The sequence below is a fragment of the Neoarius graeffei genome, chromosome 8, assembly GCF_027579695.1.
Source record: "Neoarius graeffei isolate fNeoGra1 chromosome 8, fNeoGra1.pri, whole genome shotgun sequence".
Classification (NCBI taxonomy): domain Eukaryota; kingdom Metazoa; phylum Chordata; class Actinopteri; order Siluriformes; family Ariidae; genus Neoarius; species Neoarius graeffei.
In genome coordinates, this window is record NC_083576.1 from 51,377,684 (window position 1) to 51,398,920 (window position 21,237).

A 21,237-nucleotide genomic window follows, 5' to 3' on the forward strand; every position below is an offset into this window, starting at 1 on the left:
AAACAGAAAACCCGGTTCCAAACTAAGCACTGGCCCCGAACCAGCCCTGGAGCTGCTTTGGTGGAAAAGGGGCAACAGAGGTTTCGCAGGGCTCCTCCGACAGAGCGGGGTAAACTGCCCTATACTGCACTGTATCATACATCAGGTGAGTAGCCTCATATTAACTGTGAGATGTAGGCCTGAGTTTGACATGGCAGGACAAAAATATTTTTTTAACATGCCATGCATTTTATCTCTCCAGGAAGCCCTCTGCACGAAGACACTGAACTTTAGCCACGTTATGGATTTAGTGACCAAAGTAACAAATCTCATCAGAGGGGGGAACAGGTCCCTTTGTCACAGGAGGTTCATTGCCTTTTTGGATGAAGTGGACACCGCGTATGGGGATTTACAAATGCACGCTGAGATCAGATGGATGAGTCAAGGAAAGTGTCTGGAGCGTTTTTTTGCGCTGCGCTCTGAACTACCAGTGTTCTTGGAGAACAGTATTAGTGGTGATACAAGCGCCTACTGCAGAAAACTCAAAGACACACAGTTTATTTGCGACATGGCCTTTCTGACAGACATCACCTCGCATCTCACCCACCTTAACACACACTTGCAGGGGAGAGACCAAACTGTTTGCGATCTGTATGCACACATAACCGCATTCCAGCGTAAACTTGACCTGTTCATAGAAGGATTTTCTTCCCATCGTCCAAATTTGGCACACTTTCCTGCTTGTGAGGAGATGCGAAAAGATAACCCCAGGTGCGAGAAACTACTTCAGAAGTATAGGGCCGACATCGAAAAATTGCAGGAGCAGTTTAACGATTGTTTCCAAGATTTTCATGTGATGAAACCACGAATTGCACTATTCACGGACCCCGTCTCTGCTGCTGTCAGCGAGCCACCATCAGAACTGCAGCTCGAACTCTGCAAGTTGCAGTCAGATCCGTATTTTCAAGCAAAGTGCAATGAGAGGGGAATTTCATTTTGGAGACTGCTACCAGAGGCATGTTTTCCGCTCCTCAGAGATTTTGCTCTGTCAATGGCCAGCATGTTTGGGAGCACTTACGTTTGTGAGAGCAGCTTTTCAACAATGAAGCACATTAAGTCAAAAGAGAGGAACAGATTCACAGATGATACTCTTTTTCATTTGATGCGGATTGGATGCACAAAAGATTGACATTGATATCCAGTCTATTGTGCGCCAGCAGACAAAACCACAAGTATCTCATTAAGTTGCACTTAATGTTGGGCCGCTGTTTTTTTAGTTTTGTGCCTCATTGAATGTGAGCCCTTTGCGCTTTGTTTCTTTTAAAACAAACTTGTGTTTGTCATTTAACAAGACGAGCATTATGTTAAAAATGCATTTCAGTGTGGAAAATATTAAATAAATGTATGTTGGTTCAATAAACATACAGACATAAGAATATACAAATATTTTGTTCTCATCTCATCTCATCTCATTATCTCTAGCCGCTTTATCCTTCTACAGGGTCGCAGGCAAGCTGGAGCCTATCCCAGCTGACTACGGGCGAAAGGCAGGGTACACCCTGGACAAGTCGCCAGGTCATCACAGGGCTGACACATAGACACAGACAACCATTCACACTCACATTCACACCTACGGTCAATTTAGAGTCACCAGTTAACCTAACCTGCATGTCTTTGGACTGTGGGGGAAACCGGAGCACCCGGAGGAAACCCACGCGGACACGGGGAGAACATGCAAACTCCACACAGAAAGGCCCTCGCCGGCCCCGGGGCTCGAACCCAGGACCTTCTTGCTGTGAGGCGACAGCGCTAACCACTACACCACCGTGCCGCCCATATTTTGTTCTTATTTAAAATTCTTTTGTAACTTCTCTCATATCTGATTAGTTGAAGTGCGCGGTCATGTGGCCCTCTGATGGTGGTGATGAAAAATTGTGGCCCTCTTTATCATGCAAGTTGCCCATCCCTGATTTAGAGTCACCAGTTAACCTAACCTGCATGTCTTTGGACTGTGGGGGAAACCGGAGCAAACCCACGCAGACACGGGGAGAACATGCAAACTCCACACAGAAAGGCCCTTGCAGGCCACGGGGCTCGAACCCAGACCTTCTTGCTGTGAGGCGACAGCGCTAACCACTACACCACCGTGCCACCCGTGAAAAGTAATATCAGGGTATAAACAAGTGTTGCCAGGCAAAACAAACCTCACCCAGTAGCACTTATGATGAATATTAAGGAAGATATTGCTAAATAAATAAATAAATAAAATTTAAAAAGGTACCTTATGGGTACATGTGGCTATTGCTTATAAATGAAATTGTTTTCTGATACCATGCCCATACAGTAAATATAGCATATATATTTACTCTGTAAGGCAGTAGCCACAAAAATGAAGCGTAATCCAAAAATGAACAATTAAAAAAAAATCACAGAACTAAAATATACTAAGTGTCTGTACTTTATATTATTCTACTCTTACCTCTTACAGTTTTCGAAACTGAAACCTCCGAACCGAGGCTGACATACACACGCTATTGCCATGACCGAAACTCTTATTTCCCAGAAATGGCCCGGCGCTAGAGCTCAGTGGTCTCAATACTCTTTTCGACAACTTCCCGTAACAAATCGGAAGTGCGTCACAGCTACATCACACATGGGACCCCTGTCCAAAGAATGTGAGGAAAGGGGGACAACCTGGAGTATATTTTAAAATAGGAATGCACTTTCCCTCTGTAATAAGCATAAACATGTCTGAAAGTGATTTCTTTAGTCCATATATTTCAAATGGTGAACCGAATTGTATTCACTCAACGGCCATTTTAATCAGAACGTGTATGCGCATGTGCAGTGCACGACTGTTACACTCTTACATTCTTACAGCATGATGACATAGTGGCTAGCACCTCTATATGAGGCAGTAGCCATAAAACCTTGACCTTGACCGGATAACCCCCAAAATGTTGGAGGTTCTATTTGAGCCTAATGCCCATCTATCATGAAAGTTTCATGAAGATCGGTCCAGCCGTTTTCCCGTAATATTGTTTACAAAAAAACAAAGAAACCTGACCAAAAACAATACCTTGGCCCCTGGTGGACTCTGTCCCGGGTGAGGTAACAAGGTCTGTGTCTTCTGTGATCAATTCAGTAGAGATGTTCAGATCCAGTGGGTCATTACTGGTGTTTGATAAACTCAGACTTTTGAATTAATGTGTGCTGTTTGTTAGAGAAGTACATTAATAACATGTCCTCTGCATAAACTAAGGGTCTTTTTTTGGGGTGGGGCATGGGGTGGTGGTGGTGGTGGTGGTGGGTGGCGTGCTAGCAGGGCAAGCTAGTGGTGGGGAAAGGAATGTATCCAGTGTATACAGAGTGATGTAATAACATGGCTCTGTGGTGACTCTCTAGCCAAAGGAAAAGCAATTCAGTTCTTAGCAGGTTCGCAAGTTGAACCTACACTAGCACCAGCCCAGAACTAGCACCTGGCTCGTGTTGGTGGAAAGTGGGTATGGAACCAGTTTTCCAGGCCAAGAGCCAGTTCTCTGGCTGTCAAAACACAAAGAACTCTTTTGAGAATAGGCACTGACTCCAAACCGGCCCTGGAGCTGCCTTGGGGGATAAAGGTGTAATTGAGGTTTCTGTGGTATTATAAGTGTGACGAGATCTGTGGGTGGTAAAAGAGAGCAACTGGACTTGCTTGAAGATTCTTGAAGACGTTTCACCTCTCATCCGAAAGGCTTCTTCAGTTCTGTCTGACTAATAGGGAGTATCAGGTATTTATCCTCTCATGGATGAAAAGCAATCCTGTTGGTGTGGGTCACTGGGGGCTGGGTGTGAACGGCCTAGAGAGTAGTTGGGGTGATCAATGTCCTCCTGTGAGTCACTGACAACAGCTGGGTTTTGGTGTGCATTCAGTTGTCTGGGAAGTGTGCCAAGGACTGCATTGTAGGTGGCTGATAAATGGTGTCTTATGCCGCTTTTCCACTACAAACGCGGCTGAGTTGGGGTGAGCTGTGCCGTGCTGAGTCGGGCTGAGCGGGGCTGTTGGAGTTGCATTTCGACTACAACCGCGCTGAACCGTGCTGGCTGGAAGTGGGTGGACACATTGGGTGGAGTTAGCGAAAGTGGGTGGACGTCAGGTGATGTCGTTAAGCAGCGCAAACAGTGACATCAGTGATCTTTTAAGCAGTAGTCTCACGACCTGAATAGTAAACAATAAACATGGAGGACATGGAGTCGTTAGTGTTGCTGGTCTTGGTGCTGTGGCTTGTTGTCACCGACAACGCGGACAGATACTGGCAAGAGCGTATAGATGAGGCGAGGCGCATAAGGGTTCAGAAATTCTCGTAATTCTTCTTCTTCCGGGTTTGCGGTGTTTACAGATCCCAGCGCGCTCGCGGGGCATGTGAGGACACTCCTCCTCACCAATCAGTGCACAGGGGAGTGTCTGCTCACGCCCCCAGCCTCACTCGGCTCACTTTGGCTCGCTTCAGCCCCACTCCAAAACGGTGCGAGTTTTAGGGGCTAAGCAGGGCTGAAGCGAGCTGAGTCGTGCTGGTTTTTGGTAGTCAAAACGCGAGCCGTGTCGGGCTGAAGTGAGCTGAAGCGAGCTGAAGTGAGCTGAAAAAGGGTAGTGGAAAAGGGCCATTAGACCACCACCTCTGTTTAGTGATGGCCGTTCCAGGTTGACAAAAATGGCTTCTTTAACTCCTCGCTCATATCAACGATCCTCTCTGGCTAAAATGCATACGTTGCAATCTTGAAATGAGTGTCCTTTGTTGCTGTTAAGATGAAGATCGACAGCAGAGTCCTGGCCTGAGGAACTGGCTCTCCTGTGTTGAGCCATGTGACTGTGAAGCAGTTGTTTTGTTTCGCCAATGCATTCCTCACTGCACTGAATTGCATACACTACGTTGTCCTGTTTGTGTCTGGGAATTCTGTCCTTAGGGTGGACCAGTTTCTGCTTCAGGGTGTTACTGGGTCTGAAATGTGACAAGAGATATTGATAGATGTCATTTCCAGTTATTTTTTTAGTCAAGTAATTGAAACAATTTAATAATTACATGAATAAAAAATAAAAGCACATATATTTGTGTAACATTTAGTAGCATTATTACAAATTCCAAAGCATTTAAATTATTTATTAGTTCTATTGTGTAAGATTAGATGTTGATATCCCTCGTTACATACATACTTGAGGCACTGATGAGACTCTGTGGGGTGGTCGATTGAGTGATGGCATCCTTTGGGTTATCAAGTGGGCGCCCGCCTTCATGGGTGTTTCGCTGATAGACCCACGACACCTCCAGAGGATTCAGCAGTGAATCCCAAGGCAAGGCAAGGCAAGGCAAGTTTATTTATATAGCACATTTCATACCAGTGTCCCAGGTTCACCCCCTAGATGCCATCAACTCATTTGAGGGCCCAAATGGAGTCCTTCCTCTTCATCCACAGCCACTGACTCGCTTTTTCAGCAGCCTTGGAGAGGTCTTTGACTGCCTGCTGGTGGCCCTTCCCTCGCACTCCCATCTCCCTGAGTAGCCTGGATGTAGAGGTGGCTACGAACCCTCTGCAGCCTACTTCCACCAGGCGTACCTTCGCTTTCCAGCCTTGTTGTTGCGCATCGGCTGCAAGCTCAGCGTATCTCAGCTTCTTCCATTCATAGGCCTCCTCCATTGCACTCTCCCAGGGCACAGTGAGCTTGATGATGTAGACCAGCTTGAGTGAGGCTGACCACAGCACAAGGTCTGGTCACAGGTTGGTGGATGCGATCTCAGCTGGGAAGCAGAGCTTCTGGCCCACGTCTGGCAGCATCTTCCAGTCCCGTGCACCATCTAGCTGCCCAGTGTCTGGTCTTATGGTGGTGAGGCTTGCTTGACCCTCGCCCTCCCGGACAAATGTTATTGCCTGCCAATGGGATGACGGGGGTGGAAGGGCGTTGACACTTGTCTGTTGACTTTCCAGCACTGCTGCAAGACATTTTAAACACCTGGTTGTGCCGCCAAGTGTAATGGCCTTGGGTGAGGCTGGTCTTGCAGACCACTAAGATGTGTTTCAGTGTTGCTGGACTTGGACATACAGTGGTGCTTGAAAGTTTGTGAACCCTTTAGAATTTTCTATATTTCTGCATAAATATGACCTAAAACATCATCAGATTTTAACACAAGTCCTAAAAGTAGATAAAGAGAACCCAGTTAAACAAATGAGAGAAAAATATTATACTTGGTCATTTATTTATTGAGGAAAATGATCCAATATTACATCTGTGAGTGGCAAAAGTATGTGAACCTCTAGGATTAGCAGTTCATTTGAAGGTGAAATTAGAGTCACGTGTTTTCAATCAATGGGATGACAATCAGGTGTGAGTGGGCACCCTGTTTTATTTAAAGAACAGGGATCTATCAAAGTCTGATTTTCACAACACATGTTTGTGGAAGTGTATCATGGCATGAACAAAAGAGATTCCTAAGGACCTCAGAAAAAGCATTGTTGATGGTCATCAGGCTGGAAAAGGTTACAAAACCATCTCTAAAGGGTTTGGACTCCACCAATCCACAGTCAGACAGATTGTGTACAAATGGAGGAAATTCAAGACCATTGTTACCCTCCCCAGAAGTGGTTGACCAAAAAAGATCACTCCAAGAGCAAGGCGTGCAATAGTTGGCGAAGTCACAAAGGACCCCAGGGTAACTTCTAAGCAACTGAAGGCCTCTCTCACATTGGCTAATGTTAATGTTCATGAGTCCACCATCAGGAGAACATTGAACAACAATGGTGTGCATGGCAGGGTTGCAAGGAGAAAGCCACTGCTCTCCAAAAAGAACATTGCTGCTCGTCTGTGTTTGATAAAGATCACATGGACAAGCCAGAAGGCTATTGGAAAAATGTTTTGTGGATGGATGAGATCAAAATAGAACTTTCTGGTTTAAATGAGAAGCATTATGTTTGGAGAAATGAAACATTGCATTCCAGCATAAGAACCTTATCCCATCTGTGAAACATGGTGATGGTAGTATCATGGTTTGGGCCTGTTTTGCTGCATCTGGGCCAGGATGGCTTGCCATCATCGATGGAACAATGAATTCTTAATTATACCAGCAAATTCGAAAGGAAAATGTCAGGACATCTGTCCATGAACTGAATCTCAAGAGAAGGTGGGTCATGCAGCAAGACAACAACCCTAAGCACACAAGTCATTCTACCAAAGAATGGTTAAAGAAGAATAGAGTTAATGTTTTGGAATGGCCAAGTCAAAGTCCTGACCTTAATCCAATAGAAATGTTGTGAAGGACCTGAAGCGAGCAGTTCATGTGAGGAAACCCACCAACATCCCAGAGTTGAAGCTGTTCTGTATGGAGGAATGGGCTAAAATTCTTCCAAGCCGGTGTGCAGGACTGATCAACAGTTACTGGAAACATTTAGTTGCAGTTATTGCTGCACAAGGGGGTCACACCAGATACTGAAAGCAAAGGTTCACATACTTTTGCCACTCACAGATATGTAATATTGGATCATTTTCCTCAATAAATAAATGACCAAGTATAATGTTTTTGTCTCATTTGTTTAACTGGGTTCTCTTTATCTACTTTTAGGACTTGTGTGAAAATCTGATGATGTTTTCGGTCATATTTACACAAAAATATAGAAAATTCTAAAGGGTTCACAAACTTTCAAGCACCACTGTAAAGGGCATATGGGGTCTTCACCATACCACTGGCTTAGGTTTGCGGGAGAAGGCAGGACATCATAGGCAGCCCTGATGGTAAAGCTCGCCCTGAATACATCCATCTCCCACAGCTCTTTCCAGGAGATCGTCCTCTTCTTCACTCCTTCCCATGCTGTCTACTGCCCTTGCTTTGCCTGCACCACAGTTTGTGCACGCCTTCCTGCTTCCTCTTCTCGACGTATCTCCTGGACCACCAGCTTGCGTCTCTGTGATGGAGTGGCCTTGCTCCAGGCTGGTGTGCTGGCCCCAAGGCCAAGACCACTCCTCCCCTCCTGCACTTGGCCCACGATGTCCCTGTGTCTGAGTGCTGCTTTTGTCTGCTCAGTTGCAGCCAATGGAGTCCACTTCCTCTCGGTGGCCAGGATGGGAGCAGCCTGGGCTACAAATGGATCACTCGAATCCAGCATCATCATCTCCAGTCTGACTTTGGTGCACTTGTACTCCTCTGATAGACTGGCGATGGGCAGATCTAACATCCCTTTGCTGTAGAGCCCAAGCCACTTCTTTGCATACAAGCTGACCAGCCTCTCCAGCTTTTCCACCTTCGAGAGCGGGACTTCATAGATGGTTAGTGGCCACATAAGACGTGGAAGTAGTCCATACTACATGCATCAGAGCTTCAGCTTGCCAGGAAGTAGGGTTCTGTCAATGTTCTCCAGACTGCTGGCTACCTCCTTCCTGAGCTGATCTACCTGCTCTTTGTCTTTGAGGGAGGCATCATACCAATGAACTAGACTCTTCACAGGCTTCTTGGAGACATTTGGAATAGGTTCCTTGCCAATGTGGAAGCGGTGGACTAACATTTTCCCCTTGACAATGGAGATGCTTCTGGACTTGCTTGGCTTGATCTTCATGCGAGCCAGCTCAATATTTTCCTGGAGCTTTCTTAGCAGCCATACAGTGCAAGCCTTGGTCATGGTGAGTGTTGTGAGGTCATCCATGTAGGCTCTGACAGGTGGCAGCTTCAGGCCAGGTCTTATTCGCTGTCCGCCAACCACCCATCGAGAGGCTTGGATGATCACCTCCATGGCCAAGGTGAAGGCCAGCGGGGAGATGGTGCAGCTGGCCATGATTCCCACTTCTAGGTGTTGCCATGTTGTGGTGTACTCAGCTGTTATCAAGCAGAGCTGGATATCCTGGAAGTAGTCCTTGACAAGGTTTGTGAGAGCTGCTGGGACCCTGAAGTAGTCAAATGCTATCCACAGGAGGTTGTGAGGGACTGAGCCAAAGTGGCGAGATCCAGAAAACCCACATGAAGGTCTGTTCTCTCCTTCTTGGTGACCTGGATCTGATGCCAGATGACACTAGCATGTTCCACACAACCGGAGAAGCCTGAGATGCCTGCTTTCTGAATCGGCGTGCCAATCAGGTTGTTTCTTTGCAGGTATCCTGCCAGTCTGTGAGCAACCACACTGAAGAAGATTTTTCCCTTGACATTTAGAAGGATGATCTGGCAGAACTGGCTGATCTCTGATGAGTCCTTTTCCTTGGGGATAAGGATCCCTCTGGCTCTACACCAGGACATTGGTATCTCCTTCTTTTGCTACACGACTCTCATCAGCTTCCAGAGGAGTCGCAGGACAGCTGGTGCATTTTTGTAGAGCCTGTATGGAACTCCATTAGGACCTGGGGCTGATGCGGCCCTTGCTCTATGCACGGTTTTGTCTACTTTGCTCCATCTGGGTGGGCTGCTATCTAGTTTGTGCTCTGGTGGATTGACTGGTGGCATGTTAGGTGGGAGCGTAACTTCTTCATGGTGTCAGTAGTCTGTGCAGGACTTTTTCAGATGTTCTTCCAGGTTGGCCTTTGACACTGAGAGACTTCCACTCTTCTCCTTTGTGAAGAGACTCTTCGCAAATTTGAAGGGATCCTTGTAGAAGCATGATCTTGTTTGCTCCTTCCTTCTGTGCTTCCTCAGGAGGTTTTCAGCTCTCCTTAGTGTTGCAAGCCTATTCTGGATCTCTTCCTGCAGCAGGTTTATGCCCTCCTTCTCCTCCTCTATGGCCTTCCTCCATTGCTTCTTCAGCTGCCTCCTCTCCTTGACTAGGCAATATATTTCTGTCTGCCTTATGGACTTAGCGGGGATTGACAGTGTAGATCGTTTGCCTTCGACCACTCCAAACCGTTCCACTCCATAGCCATAGATTACATCACCCATTCTCTCCAACTTCTTAATGGTGGTGCCTCTGATCCCTTCTAGGATGTTGCAGAGATCAGTGTTGACCTCCTTCCACAGCGTCTTGTTGCAGGATTTTGGCCACTTGACTAATAGCCTTTGCCCCTGGATCTTCTTCTCCGCTGCTGGTTGTAATGGGTTGGGTTCAAGTTGCTCTTCCGTGCCTAGATCTCCCTCCTCTGGTAAAGGGGTGTTGATGTCCTGCAGACTGTGGTGTGTGTCCTGCTGCTGAACTTCAGTCGAATGACTCGGCCTACTTCTCAGAAAGTAGTTGTCGATGCGACTCCCCTGTTGACCCTTCTTTAGGCACCCTTTCTTGCCCTGATGTATTTTCAGGCCTTGGGTGGAAGTAACCATTGACCAGCCACATACGCAGCTCTGGAGTTTGTGTCCTACTGTAGCTGTTGCAGCCTCAGGTATGCTGATCATTCATCTCATAGTCTGTTCCATTCCTGTGTTCGTTACTGGGTTGTCTGCCGATGAGCCATCTTCCGCCCCCGCTCTCACTGGCTCAGGGGGTATTTTCTTTTAGGACTTTTTACTTGATTTTTTTATTTCTTGACTTTAGGCATTAAAATCCCTCCATGTTCAAAAAAATTTAAGGTCTCTTTGGTTGTCCTTGTAGAACCTTATACAGTTGTGGTCAGAAATTTACATACAGTGACATGAATGTCATCTTAGATATGAATGTCATGGCAATATTTGGGCTTTCACTAATTTCTTTGACCTGTTCTTTTTCTATGGCAGAATGTACAGCATACATCTTTAATAAAAAAAAAAAACACTAGAATTTGGTGCACAAGTTTTAATTTTCTTTGGGTTTTCTGAAATCAACACAGGGTCAAAATTATACATACAGGGTAAAAAAATATACATACAGCACACATAATATTTGGGTAAAATGTCTCTTCACAAGATTCACCTTGACCAAACATTTTTGTTTACCATGAACAAGCTTCTGGCAGAATTCTGGTTGGATTTTTTCACGACTCTTCATGGGAGAATTGGTAGAGTTCAATTAATTTTTTTTTCTTGGCATGGACTTGACTTATAAGCATGGTCCATATATTTTCAAGAGGGTTGAAGTCAGGACTTGTTTTAAGCTTAATGTTAGCCTGCTTTATCCTCCAAAACCAGCTCTGATGCATGTTTGGGTTCATTGTCCTGTTGTAACTCCCAAGTCGTGTTCAAGTTTCTGATGGTTTATGCTGAAGAATTCTGAGGTAGTCCTCCTTCTTCATTATTCCATCCACTTTGTGCAATGAACCAGTTCCACTGGCAGCAAAAAAGCCCCAGAGCATGATGATCCTATCACCACCACCAGCTGGTACAGTGCCCCTCTGTACATGGTGGTCGTTGTGGCCAACAACTCAATCTTTGTCTCATCTGACCATACAGCTATCCTCCAGAAGGCTTTTTCTTTGTCCGTCTCATCAGCTTCAAACTTTAGTTAAGCTTGAAGGTGTCAATTTTGGAGCAGGGGGTTATTTCTTGAATAGCAGCCTCTTAGTCTATGGTGATCTGAACTGTAGACAGTGATCCATCAGCTTCCGGTTCATGGTAGGGCTGTGCCATAGTGGTTCCCAGGTTGTTCCTGACCATCCAAACCAATTTCCTTTCAGCTGAGGGTGACAGTTTGGGTTTTCTTGACGCAAAGTGGCTTGGGAAAGTGACTACACCTCACAATAAATTGGATACAATTGTTTGAACTGATCTTGGAATTTGCAGTTGTTTAGAAATGGCTCCAAGAGACATTCTGGAGTTGTGTATATCTGCGATCCTTTTTTTCAGGTCTGCACTGAGCTCCTTGGACTTTCCCATTTTACTGTGTGTTGGTCAATCCAATGAGTGCTGTAAACAAACCCTTTTTATGAAGGCACAGAGAAGCTACCAGCTGTAGTCAATCATGATCACTAACAAGAAGTTAAGAGACCTCGGCCGTGGCAAGATAAGACATTTTGGAAGTTTCAGCACCTCTGAATTAATAATCTAAGTGAGTATATGTAAATTTTTGACCCTGTATGTATAATATTTTTCATAACACTATATTTTCACATTATTACATAATAATTTGGTTTCTTGTTATAACGTGATCATTTATATTGTTAAAACATGATTATTTTAAACTCATGTTTGTGCAGCTGGCTGTGAGACGAGTGCACAGGGAATGTCTAAAAAGTGCAAGACTGAAAAGAGATGCTACGAAAATATTCAATAATTTCACCCTTATTCACTGCAGTGTCACCAAAATCAGTGCAAACATCAACTGTCTTCTGTTAGTTATACTACAACAGTTAGTTCAGGAAAAACGTCTTTCATATAATTCTATGGATTTTAATTTTGTTGAATTTTCATATGGTTAATAAAAGCTCATCTGCTGCTGCACTGTTGCCTTATACTGTTGATCACAACATACTGCTATATCGACTTGAACACTGGGTTGGATTGACTGGTAAAGTTATCAATTGGTTAAAATCATACTTAAAAGATAGAAGCTTCTTTGTTACCATGGGAAATTGTACCTCAACATCAATGTCCTTGACCTGTGGTGTCCCCCAGGGGTCGATCCTTGGACCATTACTATTCAACATTTATATGCTCCCACTTGGACAAATTATCAAGAACAACTCAAGTTTGTATCACTGCTATGCAGATGACCCCCAAATTTACTTTGCTCTATCACCTAATGATTATGCCCCCCTTGAATGTCTCTACCAGTGTATCGACCAAATCAACAACTGGATGTCACAAAATTTTCTTCAGCTGAACACAGATAAAACAGGAGTAATTCTATTTGGGAAAAAAGATGAAAGACTCAGGATTACCACTATTCTTGACACAAAGGGGATTAAAACAAAAGATATGGTTAAAAATCTTGGTGTTTTCATTGACAGCGAGCTAAACTTTGACAGTCATATGAAAGCAATCACTAAATCATCACTTTATCACCTAAAAAACATTTCCAAACTAAGAGGACTTATGTCAAAAAATGATCTGGAAAAACTTATACATGCCTTCATCTCTAGTAGGGTTGACTACTGCAATGGCCTTTTCACAGGCCTGCCAAAAAAGACCATCAAACGACTTCAGCTGCTTCAAAATGCAGCGGCTAGGGTTCTCACACGAACAAAAAGAACAGAGCACATTACTCCAATTCTAAGGTCCCTTCACTGGCTTCCAGTAAGCTACAGAATTGACTTTAAAGCATTGTTGCTGGTGTACAAATCTCTAAATGGTACAGGCCCCAATTACCTCTCTGATATGTTGCAGCGGCCTAACCCAATCAGAACTACCAGATCGCAGCAGCAAAAATTACCGGTAAAACCTGTTGTTAAAACAAAGTGTGGTGAAGCAGCTTTTAGCTACTATGCAGTACAGCTATGGAACCAACTCCCAGAGGACATTAAAAATGCTCCTGCTGTTGGCAGCTTCAAATCTAGATTAAAGACCAAGCTGTTCTCAGATGCTTTCTGCTAACTGATAAATGTCATTATCTTTACGTTTTAAACTTTACTTAACTTTTACAGTCTTTGCATGTTTTAAATTTTACTTAACTTTTATTCCATTTTATTCTGCTGTTTTTTACTGAACTTTTACTTCATTTTATTACTTTATTTCTACTATTGCTTAATTCTCATATTATTTTTATTTTTCTCTCTTCTTCCCCCTTTATTTTATGCAATTTTATTTTTTATTGTTTACTGTTTTGCCTTTACCTCTGTAAAGCACATTGAACTGCCACTGTGTATGAAATGCGCTATATAAATAAACTTGCCTTGCCTTGCCTTATGGTCACTGCCTTTACACCAATCATATGAACAATGCATGAGGCGACCGAGTCACTATCCAATCAGGAGCAACATTCAGTTAACCTCTACCTGCAGCAGTATTTCAGTCTTTTTCATTCTACTGCAAAATGACTATGATGGGGAAATAAATCTTATTTCTGAGATTATTCCTCAGAAGTCTGGTCTGAACTACGTCTCTCTCTCTAACTCTATTTGATCAAGATCATAAGAAAAACCGTCATTGGCTGTGGGTCATGGACCAGAAATCGAAACGGAGTGAGGGATTTGATTAATAAACACCAGAAAAAGTCATTAGAGATGAATGAAGCTCAGGTAAAAGAGAAAAAATATCTGATTGTGAGACAAAGAAAGTTCAAGGACAGTAAGCAGACACAGATGAAGGCTTACACAAGAATAAGGAAGAAGAGAAGCAACAGAAGATGTCACTGCAGAAAGGATCCCAACCTGAGAATGGAAACAAAAAAACAGTGGAGAAAGTTGGCAGTGGTATCAAAGTGGTTCACAATTACAGTGGACAGAAAAAAATGGCAAAAAATTGTTCCACGGCCAGATTCAACCAAACTGAAGCAACCATGGACCAATGTATTGTACAACAGTTACTGAAAGAAAAATCCATGTTGTGCACTTGCCTTCAAGAACCAGCATATCAAAACTCCTCACTGCCGGAAAATTAATATTTTCACTAATATTTAAACATCATGCAGTTCATACATTCCCTTCCTGTAGTGCTAAATACTTCTTTAAAAGAAAAGTGGAGCCAGTGGGAGACACCCTGGTTAAGATATTTGTGCTACAAAAAGGAAAAATAACACACAAAACAAGTGAGACAATTCAGACCAGCAGCAAATGTCAGTGACGGCGGCTGTCCATCGCTAGCGATTATGACTGCTTCATTAGGTTATGCAGAAACGCAGATAGGCCATGAGACAGAGCCATTTGCAGCGGTGGCATGAATGGCCTGGTCGAGCTGCCATGGAATGCCTAGCCTCGTGAGCTCTCGTATACTATTCTCCTCTCCTAGCGAAGTGCCTTGCACAGTAAGGTAAGACAAACAATGGCATGCCCCCATTGTGTTGTCTCTCTAGACCTCCAGACCTGATGCCAAGTAGTGCACAAAAGTGCCACAGACTTGACGAGTATGGAAGTTGCCCTGCAATGACAACGGACTTGCCGAGTGATGCCATCCATTGGCCATTTTAATGGCTCTTCCCCATGCCGTCTGGTGGTGTGCCATTGACCCTGTTGGGTTCATCTGCCACATTGCACTGAAAAGCGCCCTGCTACCAGCGCCTTATTGGTGATGTACTATTTAACCCATAGCTGGAACCCAGGCAGGTGCTACTACTCCGGATCAGAGCGGACCTGGGAGCAATGGTGATTAAGGGGTAACTCCACTTTCCCCAATACTCAAGTCCGACTGAACCTGAGACTCACCCCCAGTTGCAGTTTAAAGTCATACCCAGGACTATGTAAGAAGAGGGAGAATTGCAAGAGCCCTACATAAAGGAGCGAGCCAACTCTTCTATAGTAAACTTAAAAAAAAAATGTTGTTGAACTGATTTCAGGAAACATAATCCAAAGTCTGAATAAGAATATTCTTAAAGTGATTAATTAAGAGGTTCGGGGGACTCATGATTTTTCATGGAGATGTACCTCACTCAAAATATCATGAAGGAATGTGACTTCAGATTTCACAAGATGCCTGGGTATATAGAGCAATTTCAAGTTGACCCCTTTGGTTTACATATGTATACTGAAACAGGAATTAGCATTAGTTATGCAAAACCTGAGAAAGAAGACCCCACTGATCTTATATCTGGTAATGTTGGATCCCAAGTTCCCGGTCACTAAAGTTATTGAATAGTTTGGCTTTTTTATACGATTGAATTGTTATATTGATCTTTTGTTTGATATAGTTATAAATAGATACTACCTGATTTTCTAATACATGGAGTATTAGAATAATTTGTTTTGTTATAATTATGCAGTTAAGTTGTAATTAATTTAGGACTTGTTTAATTTTTTAATTATTATTAGATGAGTGACTGATTATACATAATTTGTAAGTATAGCTACAGATTGGTATCAATGTGTTTCTAAATAGTTAATTTGTAATATCCCGTTATCGTTATGGTTTAACTTTGTTAAACCATAACGATAACCATGTTAAACCATGTCTTCATGGAGCTTGCTTTGTGCACAGGGGCATTGTCATGCTGTAACAGGTTTGGGCATCATAGTTCCAGTGAAGGAAATTGTATCCTCTATATATTGTCATAATTGTCTAAATTATTCTATATAGTATACATATACCATTTTGTCGTTTCCATTCTATACCATCATAATGCTTTCTATTCTGGGTGGCACGGTGGTGTAGTGGTTAGCACTGTCGCCGCACAGCAAGAAGGTTCTGGGTTCGAGCCCAACGGCCAACAGGGGCCTTTCTGTGTGGAGTTTGCATATTCTCCCCGTGTCTGCGTGGGTTTCCTCCGGGTGCTCCGGTTTCCCCCACAGTTCAAAGACATGCGGTTAGGTTAACATTCAGCCTTGGGCTGAAGTGCCCTTGAGCAGGGTTCCTAACTGCTCCTGGGGTGCTGTAGTATGGCTGCCCACTGCTCTGGGGATGTGTGTGTGCTCACTTGTGTGCATGTGTTCATTGCCTCAGATGGGTTAAAAGCAGAGGATGAATTTTACTTTGCTTGAGTGTGCATGTGACAAATAAAGGCCTCTTTTTATTATTCTATTCTATCATAATGCATTCCATTCTACTTTATTCTGTCAAATTCCCTTATTTTCTCTTATATTCTATTATCTTATAACTGTCTATTCTACTCTATATAGAATATGTACAGTATTTTGTTGTACTCTGTTCTATACCACCATAATGCTTTCTATTCTATTCCCTTCTGTTCCTTTCTATTCTATTCCATCATACTACATTCTATTCTATTTTGACATATTCCCTTCTTTTCTCTTAATATATTCTATCGTCATAACTGTCTATTCGATATAGAGTATGTAGAGTATTCTGACATATTCTATATTTTCATAATGCTTTCTATCCTATACAGTGATAATTTTATTATATTGTCATCCAATTCTATACAGAATATGTATATGTATTTTGTTATATTCTATTCTGTCATAGTCCCTTCTTTTTTCCTAAAATGTATTCTACTATTGTCATAACTGACTATCCTATTCTCTATAGAATGTCTATAGTATTTTGATATATTCTATACAGTCATAATGCTTTCGATTCTGTTCTGTACAGTGATAATTCTATTATGTTGTCATTCAATTCTGTACAGAATATGTATGTGTATTTTGTCATATTCTATTTTTATCATTATAAATGCTTTTTATTCTGTTCTATTCCATTCTCTTTTCTGTCATATTCCACTCTTTTTTCCTACAATGTATTTTGTTATAACTTTCTATTCTATATAAAATATGTATAGTATTTTGTCATATTCTACTCTGTATCTTCATAATACTTTCTATTTTATTCTGTCATATTCCCTTCTTTTTTCTTTTAATTTATTTTGTTGTATTGTCATGACTGTCTATTCTATTCTACAAACTAAATAGAATATGTATAGTACTTTGTCATATTCTTTTCTACAAACTCAAAATGCTTTCTATTCTATTCTGTCACGTTCCCTCCTTTTCTCTTATAATGTATTCTATTATATTGTCCTAATTGTCTATCCTATTGAATCTCAGGTCCGGGAGGACTTGAGTATTGTGGAAAGTGGAGTTACCCCTTAATCACCATTGCTGCCAGGTCCACTTTGACCTGGAGTGGTAGCACCTGCCTGGGTTCCAGCTATAGTACATCACTAATAAGGTGCTGGCAGCAGTGCACTTTTTGGTGCAATGTGATATAGACAAGTTGGTGGCACAGTGGTGTAGTGGTTAGCACTGTCACCTCACAGCAAGAAGGTTCTGGGTTCAAGCCCAGTGGCTGACGGGGGCCTTTCTGTGTGGAGTTTGCATGTTCTCCCCGTGTCTATGTGGGTTTCTTCTGGGTGCTCTGGTTTCCCCCACAGTCCAAAGACATGCAGGTTAGGTTAATTGGTTGCTCTAAATTGACTGTAGGTGTGAATGGTTGTTTGTCTCCATGTGTCAGCCCTGCATGGTGCATGGGTGGCGAGATGTGGTGAGTTAGGATCCAATAGCAGAACACAAACCAGAAAATCCAATGAATAAAAAATGATTTAATTAAAGTCCAAAAAGACTCAACGAACAAAAATAGCAAAATTAATCCAGACAACAACGAGGTAGACAAAGACAAAGTGCTAATATGAAAAAACCCATGAAAAACAGTTCTAACAAAAACTGGAGACAAAAAACATGAAAAATTGACAAAACGTGAGTGCAAAAAACTGTGGCTAAGACTGGGCAAAACAGAGAGCAAAAATCCAGGAAGCAAAAAATGGCACAGAGGAAGTCCCGTCCCGGATCTGGATTGTGCTGAACTGGGAGATAGTAAATCTCCAGAGTGGAAGTCTGGGGCGGAGCATGACACTGCAATGACCTGGCAACTTGTCCAGGGTGTACCCTGCCTCTCACCCATAGTCAGCTGGGATAGGCTCCAACATGAAAGCCTATCCCAATCAAAGCTGAGACTCAGACTTGTATTTCTGAGTCTCCACAGGATAAGCGGTTACAAATAATGGATGGACATCGACAAGTTGAAGAATGATTAGACACAATGCAAACTTAAAATAGCTATTACAACTGCTCTACAGGAAAACGCCCCTGGTCAAGAAGACACAGAAAACTTTGAGGACATGTGGCAACAGCTGAAAGATATTGTGTACACAACTGTAAATGACATACTTGGGCAGCAGAAGAAAAAGTACACCAGACTGGTTTCAAGAACAGGCTGATTCTATCCAAGCTTTGTTGGAAGAAAAACACAAAATTTGTAACCTGCATCTAAAAGAGAACTCAGATAGAAGCATGAAAGCTTTCAAAGATATTAAAGTGAAAGTGCAATGAGAAATCAGAGTCATGAAAGACCGATGGTGGTGCAAGAAAGCTGAGGAACTATAGGAACTGGATTATTCACCAGACTGAAGACTCTCTACGGACCAAGAAACAATGTAGTGGCACCAGTGAAAAGTGCTGATGGAAGTATACAGTGGCATGCAAAAGTTTGGGCACCCTTACTGAAAATCTCTGTTACTGTGAATAGTTAAGTGAGCAGAAGATGAACTGATCACCAAAATACATAAAGATAAAGACGACACATTTCTTTTCAACGTTTTCTGCAAGATTTGTGTATTATTTTTGTATTGTACAATTAGAGAGTGAAAAAAGAAAAGGAACACCATGCGAAAGTTTGGGGACCCCAATACATTTGAGTTCTCAGGTAACTTTTACCAAGGTTCCAGACCTTAATTAGCTTATTGAGCTGTGGCTTGTTCAAATTCTTCATTAGGAAAGGTCAGATGATGCAGATTTCAAAGCTGTATAAATTCTCTGACTCCTCAAACTTGTCCCTAAAATCAACAGCCATGAGCTCCTCTAAGCAACTCCCTCGCATTCTCATCTCATCTCATTATCTCTAGCCGATTTATCCTGTTCTACAGGGTCGCAGGCAAGCTGGAGCCTATCCCAGCTGACTACGGGCGAAAGGCGGGGTACACCCTGGACAAGTCGCCAGGTCATCACAGGGCTGACACATAGACACAGACACCCATTCACACTCACACCTACGGTCAATTTAGAGTCACCAGTTAACCTAACCTGCATGTCTTTGGACTGTGGGGGAAACCGGAGCACCCAGAGGAAACCCACGCGGACAACACGCAAACTCCGCACAGAAAGGCCCTTGCCGGCCACGGGGCTCGAACCCGGACCTTCTTGCTGTGAGGCGACAGCGCTAACCACTACACCACCGTGCCACCCCCCCTTGCATTCTGAATAATAAAATAGTTGACGTTCACAAAGCAGGAGAAGGCTACAAGAATGTAGAAAAGTGTTTTCAGGTAGCTGTTTGCTCAGACTGTAATGTTATTAAGAAATGGCAGTTAACAGAAACAGTGGAGATCAAGGTGAGGTCTGGAAGATGAAGAAAACTTTCTGAAAGAGCTGCTCGATTGCTAGAAAGGCAAATAAAAAACCCTGTTTGACTGCAAAAGACCTTCAGAAAGATTTAGCAGACCCTGGAGTGGTGGTGCACTGTTCTACTATGCAGCGACACCTGAACAAATATGACCTTCATGGGAGAGTCATCAGAAGAAAACCTTTCCTGCGTCCTAGCCACAAAATTCAGCGTCTGAAGTTTGCATATGAGCATCTAAATAAGCCTGATGCATTTTGGAAACAAGTCCTGTGGACAGATGAAATCAAAAATCGAAATGTGGAGTTTGCATGTTCTCCCCGTGCCTGCGTGGGTTTCCTCTGGGTGCTCCGGTTTCCCCCACAGTCCAAAGACATGCAGGTTAAGCTAATACATAGTTTTCACTGACGTCACGGCATTCCGGGGAAAGCCCTCCAGCCGCCATCTTGTGGGTCAAACAAAACGGCCCATCGACATTACCGGCTATGTTATCTTGGACGAATTTATGAAGTTATATAGTCAGCTTTCTAAAATAAAGATAAATGTCGGCAAAATCAAGCAAACAGAAGTATATAGATACATTAGACGACATCTCACGACAACGGTATGCAGCCAAACTGGCCTTGATTGGAGGAATTGACCCCTACGAAGTGGACAAAGATGCATTTTCAAGTGACTACGCAGGGCTGCCAAAGCCTGAAACTGCCAAAGCCTGCTCCAAAGCCTGAAACTGACTTCATCAAACTTTAAAGGCTGTCTGATATATACAACTTTATATATTCTAGCATTAAATAGACTGTTGAATGTTATGCAACCGTAATAAGTTGATTAAACACAAATCAAATCATACAGAATAGACCTAAAATGTTTTTCAAAAATGACCCTTGCGTGAGTGAAGTGACAAGTTTCAAATAGAAACGTGACAAACGAGCGATATTAAGTGTACATTATAATGTAAACGTACACTCAGCGGTTCCAGTTAGGCATTCTCCAGAGAGTGTTCACATGATGTTTTGGTTTCCAAAAACAAACTTAAACACAATTGATTGTTTATTTAAACAACTTACCACTTATAAAATGATCGGAGCAGACTTTGCTGTGTTTGGAAGGCTGATAATCCTTGCGGTTGATTCTCGCAAGCCATAGATTTCTCCTTTGTATGCTGAGTTTCTTTGTTTGCTCGCCTTCGTGCTCCCGTACAGTGGGAATTCCATAAAAGCTCCGCTTGACTTCATCATCTGACCTATTACGACAGCCGTGAATACAACAGGTGTGCACCATTGCTAGCTTTAAATAGCCTGCTTGGGTTCTTTTGAAGACTTTGTACTCGCGCGTTACAATGTGTGCTCAATCACCCGTACGGTAAGCTTGACCCACAAGATGGCCGCCACTAGGGAATCCCCGACTCTGTGACGTCATGTGCAAACTATGTATTGGTGACTCTAAATTGACCGTAGGTGTGAATGTGAGTGTGAAT